Below are 11,265 nucleotides of genomic sequence, written 5' to 3' on the forward strand. Positions count from 1 at the left end.
GCCTCCCGAGAGCCAACTGTTGTATTTTTTGGAATTGTGCGAGCTGGTTGACATAATGTTGGTAGCTTGAGATCAGACATTGTGGGAGGATTTTAAAGCATGGAAATTGACAAACACTACCCATCAGGGCTATCCTCCACTCCCAGCCTGTTGTCAAATATTTACCAGCACATCACTGTCTCCGTCTGCCCACTTCCTGCCTGGAGGACTATTGAAGATGTTCACATGAAAGCTCACACTTAATTTTCAGTTCTCCACATCTTTAAGTATATTTAGTGGATTGTTCAAAAAAAAAAAAAAAAAAAAAAAAAACAGCTTTGTAATCCTGAATGCTTCAAATCCATTTCAGTGACCAAAGGCTTAAGAGAACAAATGGATTCTTGTGTAACTCAACCCCAACTCAGCCGTGCTGCTCACGCCCCTTGTTGTCCACACTCACTGCCGTGTCCTTATCTCACAGGGAGCCTAGCTGAGACCTCCTTCCTGTCTGGTTTCCCTGCCTCTAGCTTCCCGCAGTCCACCCTCTCTATCTCCGCCCCGTCAGTCTTTTGAAAGCCCTGCCTCTGGTCACGTCTCCCGTCAGAGGCTCCACATTGGCTGCAAACAAGGTTCAAATTCCTGACCTGGCTCTCAGGCCTCCCCGCCCCCTTTGGGCCTATTACTCCCCAGGGAACCCAAACAATGGGCCGGACAGGACTGGTCTTTGCTCCTGCAGTTCCTTCTCCCCAGAAATCCAGTTTGTGTGGCACTTCACCATGACGCTATCTGTCCCTCATCCTAAGGCCCAGCCAGCGGTGGCCCCAGTCGCTCTGGACCTCTTAGATTACTCTACTTGAGGCGCTCGTGTCCCTCACAGCTGTGACTCCTCTGAAGCCGCAGGACACAGTCGTCTGCTACATCACTGCAACTCCAAGGGCCATCCAGGCAGCCCTTGGTGGCCTGTTAGAAACATAAATTCTCAGTCCCCATCCCAGGCCGGCGGGGGGGGGGGGGTCAGAATCCTAGAGCGGGTGGGAGGGGAGCCCCCAGCGAGTCTAACACACTGCCCTCCTATCCATCCCTCCCGGGCCTTTCCTACTCCAGGCCCTTTTTTATGGATGCTCCTGCTTGTATCTTTTTGTTAAATTTTTTCCCTGCTCCTTCAGACGCTTGCAGTCTTACCCTCTGGCAGGGTCCCCTCAGCTAGGCTCTAGGTGGTGGCTCTATCCACCCCAAATCACATTCCTTTTCTGTATCTCCCAGGCCCTGAATGCTCCCTGTGTGCCCGGCCTCTACTGAGAGGTGGGGTCTGTGGCTTGCTTCTGCACTCGGCTGGGTCCCAGGTCCTTCCTCCCTGCGGAGGTGTGAATTACACTCACTCTTCTCAAAACACTGGCTGCAAAGGCCATCTTCTAGGCCAGGTGGTTCTGTTACCAGGTAAGCTGTGAGCGCAGCCTCTCTGGCCAGCCCAGGGCAAAGGTCAGGGCTTCACAGTGGCTGAAGCCACTTTCACTGAGAGAAGGCCTCTCCTTGCCCTTCCCACCCCAGGAGAGAGCGCTCTCTGCCTGGAATCTGGTGAGGCTCCCATAAGGCCGGTCCCTGCAGAATTATGCCTCTTTTGTGTGTGTGTGTGTGTGTGTATGTGTGTGTGTGTGTGTAACTTTTTATTTGGATATAATTCAAGGTTACGGGAAAATTGCAAATATAGTATAAAGACATTCCATACAATTTCATCTAGACTCACCCATCACTTACTTCCTGCTCCATCTCTCTTACTGTGCTGTTCTGTGAGCTTTTCCTTAACTGTTTAAAAGCAAGTTACAGACGTTGTGTCCCTTTACCCCTAAATACTTCTGAGAACAAGGACATTCTCTCATAGAGTAAACACAGCACAATGATCAACTTTAGGAAACTCAGAATTGATAGAATATCATCTAAACCACAGACCAGATCCAAATCTCATCAGCTGCCCCAACGACGTCCTTTACCCCCCGTGACTTTTCTCCAGGCCCAGAACCCCATCAAGACCAACCATGCGCTGCGCTTAGCTGTGGTATCGTTTAGTCCCCTTTAATCTGGAACAGTTCCTTAGCCTTTCTCTTTCTTGACCTTGACATATTTGAAGGGCAATAGCCAGTTATTTGGTAGCCTGTCCCTGAATTTAAGTTTATCCGGTGTTTCATGTTTATAGTTAGGTAAGCTTTTGGCGGGGCAGGAAAATCTCGGGAGACGATGTGTATCCTTCTCAGTGTGTCTTATGGGAGGATCCTTGGCGTCGGTCCGCCCCACTGGCAGTGGTGCGAGCTTTGACCTCCGTGCAGGCAGCAGGCAGCCTCTTTGTGAGGGCTGCCCTCTGCTGTTCATTTTCAACATCGCAGCAGCCGGGCCTCTGCGGATGATTGACAAGGGGCCCGAAGTCTGGAAGCACAGACCCTGTCACTCCATTGGTTGTGAGACCTTGGGAAAGCTATTCAGCTTTATTGACACTCGATTTCCTCGTCTGTGAAAATGAAGGATGACAGTCCTGTCCTGCTTCCCTTATAGGGTGGTCGAGCGTGGAAGAGTCCTACCAGGTGGTCATGTGGTGTTTTACGCTAATGTCCATAACCGGCGGCTACGACCCCTCCGCAGGCCCGGCCCCGAGGTCCCCGAGAGCCAGAGCTGCCCTTCAGGACTCGCGCCTGCTCCCCGCCAAGTCCCTCACCGGTGGCTGCCGTGGCACAGCTGCCTTCTTACCTGAGGCTTCCATGAGCAACGGGTTCCCAAGACTCGTGCTCGAAGGAACACAGGAGGTCCGGCCTTCACGTCTGTGCCCTGAGGGTCCGTCTGGGGGTCGCCCCTGGTCTGCGCCCCGGCCGGTCCACCCACATCCTCCGGGGTTGCCGGCGCGCTCCCCGCCGCGCGTGCCCTCCCACCCCCACCGACGCCGGGGAACCCGTTTTCAGCGCAGCTCCACGTGGGCTTCCACCTGCGCCGGTCCCTGGGCGCGCGCGAGCTTGTTCGCACCCAGACCTTAGCGCTCTCTCCACATTTGCTTTACGTCCTTTCTTCTTGCCTGCCTGCCTGCCTGGCTGCCGGAGCACCAGCTACTCGCCAGGCTCTGCGCTGGGGCTACGTGGAGAGCAGGACGCACACTTGCCCCACAAAACTTGTAACAGTTTATTGAGTGACGGAGACAAGCAGAGCAGCCGCTGCGTCGTGCATCAGACCCCCGCGCCTTCGCAGCAGGCGGCCCCGTCCCACGTGCCTCAGCCGCGCTCAGCGCCCCCGCGCGGCCCAGAGCCTAACCGCGGTGGCGTCCCAGTGACTGGGGGCTCTCCCAGGACATCAGAAAGACTCATTTTGTGGGCCCAGAGGAGACGCTTAGAGAAGGAGAATTACAAGAAATAAGTAGATGGAGAAGAGAGAAATATTCCTCAGTGTGAAATTAGTTGTTTCTTTTCTCACTGGAGTTTACCGTAGGCGCAGAGGCGTCTGTGGAAGTGAACTCCAGCCAGCCTCTGGGGCACCACGCTTGGAGAATCCTGGGATTCTTGAGAACCGGGGACTCAACAAATGGAGTTCCGAGCCTGCTCAGAGAAACGGGCATCACGGGCTGATACTCGGCACGGGCTGACGTACAGGGCACTTCCCTTTGTAAAACCAGCGCCCAGGTTTGGCTGTGGTCAGGCTGGAAGGCACGGGCGGGGCGGCCTGCCCAGCTTCCCCCCATCTACGCGGCCGGAGCAAGTCACTTCTCACGCCCGTGAGAGACACTACTGCCTGCCTCATCTGCCTCACAGGCTTCTTTTGAGAGGAAAAATGAAATAAAACATGGGAAGGGCCATGCACCGTTTCTAGAGAGATGCCCTGTACACCAACAGATGTATAGGAAACATGTTTGGGCCAAAAACAGGAATAAGGAGTCACCTTACGATGTAATTTTACGGCGGTTCATTAAGGAGCTTGTCTCCAGCTGGCTGGGAGCCGGTTAGAACAGAGCGGATTAAGCCGCCACAGACGGTCAGGGCGTGTGCTGAGCTGACACTGGTCTGATTCGCACCTGCCCTGCTTCCTCACTCACGTGCACATTCCACACACTGAGGGTGCTGGGGAAGAATGTGAATGAGCACGCACAAGTTCAGCATTACTTCTCAAAGAACAAGCGGGTGAACAGTTAGGTCAGCCTGCTATGCAGAGGGCTGAATGCTATTTGGGAAAGTTCACAAGAAAATTCCGTAAGGGTAAGGACAATGCTATCTCATGTATCACTAGTGCCACCCCTGGCATATAGTTAGCACGTGCAGTGGAAGTCCACCAGGTCCTAGTTTATCCTGCTATTGTAGCGTAAGTTCTGCTCAGGAATTGACCGGAGAATAGTTTCTGTTTCTCGTGACCATAACCCTCAAGCAATACTTTGAAATGCTGCAGTTTCGAGCTTTGCTTTAATTGGTGAGTAATTCATAAAATCCTTTAGAAATTAAAATTCCCTAAAAATCAAGCAATTGATGGTAGTATTGAAGGCATTTAAGCTGTTGCCCACTGAGTTCTTAATTGACAGTGTCAACCCTCATAGCTAAGGCTGAAATATTCAGGAATGCAACCAAAAAATGAAGATAGAACAAACCAAAATCCCCTAAACTCTCATAGCTATAATTATAAAAACAGGTACTAACTTGTATTTGCTGAAGTCCTGCAACCGCCTTCCGGGGCAGGCAAGCAGAGAGTACATGAAGGAAAAAAAAGACGACGCAGCAGGAGCAGCTATAGTGACAGGACCAGCCTGTCCGTCCTGAGCCAAGGACAGCGTACCTTCCTGGTTATTCCACAGCGTTTGCTTCTCAGCCACATGCTTCCCTGGTCCCTTCGCATCCTGTTAGCCTGAGGCGGGAAGCCTCATAAAAAGACTGGCAGGACCTCTTGGCAGGGACGCTCGCCTCGCAATACCGTCAGGTTCCCTGGCCCAGAAGCTCTCACTTTTTTGCCTCTAAAGTGGCTAACTTACACCTAAAATTCTATTGGTTCCCTGAGCTCATTTCTGATTGGTTATTTCCTTCACTCCTGATTGGGTATTACTCTCACTTCTGATTGGTCCACTTCCCTAACTTCTGATTGGTCCATTTGTAGTACTTCGTTTGCATGGAGCTCACTCCCGATTGATTATTTCTCCCACTCCTGATTGGTCCATCCCCCTCACTCCTGATTGGTTATTTCTCTCACTCCTGATTGGGCTATTTCTACAAAGCTTGTTCCTGGTTGGCCAACTTCAGTTATACTTTATTTGCATATGATGTTGCAAAGTGTAAAACTGGCAGCCTATAAAAGGCCTGTGTAAACCTACAGTTGTGGGTCCAGAGCTTGAAGTGTTAATTTTTCTGGGACTGGTGGCATAATAAATCTGAGTTCTTCAACTCTCGGTGTGTTAATCCAGGTTGCTGTTACAACTGAGCTGTAACACATTTTTCTGCAACAAGCCAACATTATCCTGGTAACAGGAATTCCTGCTGAGACTTACATTTTCTGTTTCCTGTCCTGCTTCTGCAGGGGTTTTTTTGTTCTTGTTTTTCAGCCCTATACATGAGTGTGCACTTGCATGTGTGAGGGAGGGAATGAGTGTCAGGGCAACAAAGGGAGGGCCAAAAGGGCCACCCCAGGGGTGGCCAGCATAGCCTGGCCATGCTTTCTGGTCCTGGGGGCTGAAAGCCATGCGGTCCTAAGGGATCTCATCCATGGCGTTTGAAAGCTGCCACTTACTGAGCACTGTGCTCAGGGCTTTACCTGTGTTGTCATCCTATTTCATTAGATGAACCTCACAGGTACCTAATGAAATGCTTTGCAGCTGTTGCTGTTTTCTCATCTTCCTTTGTGACTAGACCCCTTCTCTGAATACCAGTCTACTAGTCTGAGACTTACAACCAGCTCTTCCCAAGCCCTTCCCTGTGGGGGCAGTGTCGTGTTCCACTTACCTTCAGCTGTGGCTCTTGTCCTGTGAACGGGCTGATGGCACAGAGCCATGGAACTGATCCATGCCTGACTTTGTCACCAGTGCCCTGAACCCCAGTGACCTCCACCAGCACCTGCTGCAACCAAGGCCAAGTGAGCTGGACCCTTTCAGACACCATGCACTGGAGTGCTCAGCCTCGACCACTGCCCCAGCCTTGTCCTGCCTTCTTCCTCCGTCCCCCCGTCTGTTTGCTAATCCTTGTGCAGAATTCCTTCCATGCAAGTTGGCCCTAGGTTAGGTAACCCTTTCCAAACGCAGCCTTCCTCCCTGCCTCGCCCTCTCAGGATGTAATCTCGGTCTCTCTCCCTGAAGTCCAAACCACTGCACCTGCCTTTTACCCTGCATCACAGCTGTTTGTGTACCTGTCAGCCTTTTCACGAGGCAGCAAGTCAGGCACATGTCTGTCTTCTTCGTGTGTCAACTAGACCCTCAATCGCAGCTTGATGAAGCGATGAAGCAGTCGTAAGACAACACCAAGCACAAATCAAATGGGATGCAACAGTCTTGGGCTCCCTTCCATTCAGCCTGTGTATCACACCCTAAATTAATCACTCTAATGCACAGACTTCTCAGGCCAAAAGAAACTGCAGCTCCCCGTTGCCTGTTGCATTAAATCCACATTCCTCATCCTGAATCAAGCTTGCCTCCAGCCCCTTTGCAACATGGGGCCTCAATCATACTTCCCCAACCTTATCTCCTGACACTTCAACCCCTTCACCCCGGCAGTACCTCTGTAAGGACCCATTTGTACCTCTCTCTCTCTTAATGTCTACACTTCTTCATCCTGGCACCTTTTCTTTTCCTTGGTCTGCTCCCATCTTGCCACCTAGTGTAGTTTGGCTGAAACTCAGCACTGAGGTTTTTTAGGATAAAAAAGGCCATTGTTTAAGTGTTTCGAGGAGATTTTGTCTGGCAAGAGTGTCTTCATAAGTCCTTCCGGGATGGATTGTTTTTGCCTGGTTTTGGGAAACCATGCAGTTGGACACATGAAAATAAGAATCCACCCAAGGTTCTTGGGGGAGAACTATAAGGAGACCTGGAGGCTGAAGGTAGATGTTTGCAGCCTGAGAAGCTGAGTGTTGTGTTTGAAACGTCACGTAGATGTGATGTCTACAGCTGAGTAGGAGTCGGGTAGGGAGGTAGAGAATGTTCCTTAGGTTGTAACAAATTTAGTGGATGCTGTATCTGAACTTTGGTTTGTTTCTGCAGGGTGTGGGATTTCTTTATTGAAAGCTGCTTGCTAACAATAGCAGCAAACAGTTGCTAAGTTGCTACACATTTACCATGTGCCTGGACTGAGATGAGGACAAAATGGCTCAGAAAAGTTAAAGATCATGTCTTACAAATAAGAGACAGGACCTAGACATGAACACCGGCGATCTGACTCCACAACAGTGCTAACCTCTACTATCAAGAGTCTGATTTTTAAAAATCTCATCCTTTTAAAATTTCCTTTCTATAATTAGTACAGCAGTACATGCTTACTGTTTGGGAGTGCAAACTCAAAAACTGGTAGGGATGCCCAATCACATTTTGCCACTTTTTCATATGCCACCTTGCATTATTTTGCATACCGTTGCATATCCATACATTGTATTTCTCCCAAGGAATTTGAAGTGTCCTTGCAGGTAGGGATTGTGTAGTAAATTTCTACTTTATCTCCCACAGTTGGCCCAACTGTATTCTCCCTACATACTCATTGAATTGAATTAAACTGGTCCTCCAGCGACCTTCTCCCTCTGGAGAAAGCAAAGCTAGTGAAAATATGTAGAAATACAGTACATTTCGAGAGCTCGTGGGAAGGCTGAAGCTGCTTCCAAGCACTGCAAACAGAGCAACATGGTAACTTGAAAGTAATCCTTCTGTACGAACATGAAAAGTGTTATTGCAGACTCCCAGGGGTGTATAATGGATGTGAACTTTAAAACACCAAATGAAGCCCTGTTTAATTTAGGGTTTTACTGTCCAGGGAACTTAAATTGCAGCCAGGTGGAGATCAGCAGGCCCACAGGTGGTTCTAGTCCATGCTTTGGCTCCCTCTGTCGGCAGAAAGGAAGAGTTTTTTTTGTTTTGTTTTGTTTTGTTTTTTTGACTTGCAGGAATTCTTCCTTCAGGTTGTAGGCGGCTGCTGTTCACTGCATGTACTTACTGCCTGAGAAAATTCAGCTCAGACTTAGGAGAGGGGAAGAAAGAACCTACCAGATCTTTCTCCTTATATGGCAACTAAATACACACTTTCATTCCTTTTACATGCTAACATTGCTGCCTCTAAAGCCAGATTCATTATAAAATGCTTATTAGTTGTCACAGGACACTCACAGCAATTGTTCAGCCATGGCTTTCCCAAGCTTCTAATTGTAGGGCATAAAAAATATACCTCGATTGCTCACAGAGTTGGTCACACAAGCCTGGTTTTCCCACACTGTCTGCTAATACCGTATCTTGGTAATATTTTCCATGACAGAGACAAGGGGTTTGGGTTTCAACTAGTGAAAGGTCTTTCTACTCCCCCAACTTGTCCAATCTCCCAGAAGTTTTTTTGGGGGGGAGCATAAACTTGATTTAGTACATTACTCTGGATTCTTTCTGGATGGGATAGCTCAATTAGTGAAAGGAATCAAGTACCTTAAAATTCTTTTTTTGCTTCATTAAATGGAATTATGGACACACATCTTTCCTTAACACTTGGTTTCTTCCTCAATTCTCCCTTCCCAGGACTTACATATATGAATCTGAATTGTTACTAAATCATGTCAGTGACTCACCATTTGAGATTTGGCTTCAGTGTCCCCCAGGAGGACTCCTCTGTGTGGTACTCAAGGAGGCACTGAGCATCTCTCTTCTCCTGTTCAGCCATGTGCAACTCCAACGACCAGTGGAGACTCTTGAGGTGCCACCAGTGCCTGGCACATTTCAGAGCTCAATAAAGATTCGTTTAAATAAATACAATTTGAAGTCATATTCTACTTCAAGGGTTAATTTTGCACATGTAAAAGTCCCTACCTCGTGCATGTGAGGATGTTTGTTTTACTTCATTAATCTTAATGGGTGCATAACAATGTTATCCATAACTTGTTGTCAAGGAACTGGATCTATTATGGTGGAATGGCAGGCCTGGCGTCACTCAGGGCTCTGTCACTTCTTTGGACAGGCAATGATCACGGGCTCTTAGCATCCTTGCACATCCTTGCTGGGTGGGCTAAGAAGGCAAGACCCTGCTCACTTGGGCCATTTCTCAGGGTTGTGCTTGCAGTCAGCAGCCTTGAGGGTTGAGGGACTGTTTCCCTGTGGGACAGAGGGCAGGCTTGCTTGCTGCTTGCCACAAAATGGTGGGTTCCCCAAGCTCAGCGTTCCTCTCCAGTAGTGCAGCCCATTTTGCGTGCAAGCTTCCGGCTGGGCCCGCTTGCTTCGGCCCCGTGAGCACTGGGGTTCGGGGGGCGGAACCAGTCATGTTAATACTCCGGCTGCCGCTTTCGCTGCGGTAGTCTTTTCCCCGTGACCCAGGAGTGCTGTGTGTTCTGTCAACACCCACGGAAGTGAGGCAGACTGACATGTTCGGCTGGAAGCAGGGTGAAATCTCAGATTCTTCACAGCTCTTGACACTACCAGCTGGTACCCCTACCCAAGTCGTAAAGGGGACGGAAGCACCTGGCCCGCAGCACAGCTGTGGGGCACAGTTACCTAAGAATGCACAGACCCCTACCGCACCACGCTCTTCCTGGGAGCCCCCTTCCATCTGCAGAGCACGGACAGAGTCCACTCGGCTTTGACGCCTGATGCAAGGTGACCACAGGTGGGCTACACCTGCGCCTGGTCGGCGCACAAGGGGGCTGCGGACCCGCCCTAGGAGCGCGCACAGCCGCGGCCCCGCAATTTCTACGCAGGCGGGGCTCTGAAACCGCCAGCCGACTGCAGCCGGCACCGAGGGTTTTGTCTGGCAGCCGCGGTTGCGTGGCAACCACGCGGTTTTTACTTAGACTGTCTGTTTCAAGCGGCTCCGGAGTCGTGCAGCTGGGACTTGCAGGGTCACTGAAGAACCCCCCTCAGACCAAACTGGTTCGTAGCGACCGCCACCCTTCGAGCGGCCGCGCGCTCGGCCGGACTCGGGCTCCGCCTCCTCCTCCCGCCGCGCGCCGCCCCCGGGAAGCCCCGCGGCCCCGCTCGGGCGCGCACCCCGGCGGCCGCACGCGCACGCGCCCGGCGCTCCCACTCGCGCAGGCCCCGCGCCGCGGCCGCCCCCGCAGACACGTGCTCCCGGCGCGCGGGCTCGGCGGCCGCCGGCGCTGGGACGAGCTTTCGGAGGACGCTGCGGCGCGGGGCGTGTCGCCCTCCTCAGTCCACCAGAGCCCGGGTACCTCAGAAATTCGGCTCTGGGGCTGTGGGGAGCGAAATGCAACCCAAACCCCGTTTTGGCGAACCCCGCGCAAATAAACACGCACAAGCACTCACACAGACGTCGCCGCGGCCCGCGCTCGCCGCGGGCGGCCAGGGAAGAGCCCGGGGCCCGGGAGGGGCCGCTGCTCGGGATCGGCCGCTAAAAGGTGCGACGTAAGTGCCCCGCGTCATCGGCCCGGTTTAACCGCGCAACGGCCGGCCTGGGGCCTGCATCACCGGGGCGGGGCCGGGCCGGCGGAATCGGCTGGCGGAGAGAGCGGGTAGGCGGGGGCGAGTGGGCAGGAAGGGAGCCGGGAGGAAGAGCGCCGGCGTGCTTTGTCCTGCGCGGGGCAGGTACGGCGGCGCCCCGGGTGGGCCGGAGACCCGGCCGGAGCTCTTGCAGGGCTCCCGGGCCTCGTTGAGAGGCGGTCTCTGGGTGAGGACGGGCGCCCGCAGCTCGTGTATGGCAGTGCCCTGCCTCGGCGACATAGACCGAGGGGTGATGGAAAAGGCGCGGGGCCGTCGCCTCTGGCTTAACATGGCAGATGCGCAAAGACTCCAACAGGTGGCTCCGTGGCGCAATGGATAGCGCATTGGACTTCTAGAGGCTGAAGGCATTCAAAGGTTCCGGGTTCGAGTCCCGGCGGAGTCGCAGTTTTTTCCCTCCTGTACATTTCTTCTAGCTACACGTGTCGTTTTCCTCCTTTTCCTAAAGCGTCTACCTCGCCTCCCATTCTCTGCCCACTTGCCCCACTGCCTTCGGTTTCCGCAGTTCTTTCACCTCTAGCCGCTCGCGCGGGTCACGTCTGCCCTCCTTTCCACTTCCTCCCGTCCCCTGCCCCACGCCCCCTGCTTCCCTGGCTTGGTGACCGCCTGGGCCCAGCCGACTCCGAAGCCTGATCTGGGAACTGAGAAGAGCGGCCCCGGGG

General features: G+C 52.4%; 1 protein-coding gene and 1 non-coding gene across 3 annotated transcripts in view; one reads left to right on the forward strand and one right to left on the reverse strand.

Moving 5' to 3' along the window:
- Window positions 1-10,548, reverse strand: part of BCAR3 (BCAR3 adaptor protein, NSP family member) — a 221,031-nt gene extending 210,483 nt beyond the window's left edge. The window contains exon 1 of one of the 2 annotated variants that reach the window (XM_074369969.1): window positions 10,412-10,548. The gene's annotated coding sequence lies outside the window, so the exon portion shown is untranslated. The remainder of the gene's footprint in view (window positions 1-10,411) is intronic. The other variant, XM_074369971.1, reaches the window with a different exon arrangement.
- A 355-nt stretch (window positions 10,549-10,903) lies between these two features.
- TRNAR-UCU (transfer RNA arginine (anticodon UCU)) lies at window positions 10,904-10,988 on the forward strand. The gene is given in 2 exon segments: window positions 10,904-10,940; window positions 10,953-10,988. It is a non-coding gene; the product is annotated as a tRNA-Arg (tRNA).
- The last annotated feature ends 277 nt before the right edge of the window (window positions 10,989-11,265 follow it).

Source organism: Camelus bactrianus, chromosome 9 (assembly GCF_048773025.1).
Source record: "Camelus bactrianus isolate YW-2024 breed Bactrian camel chromosome 9, ASM4877302v1, whole genome shotgun sequence".
Classification (NCBI taxonomy): domain Eukaryota; kingdom Metazoa; phylum Chordata; class Mammalia; order Artiodactyla; family Camelidae; genus Camelus; species Camelus bactrianus.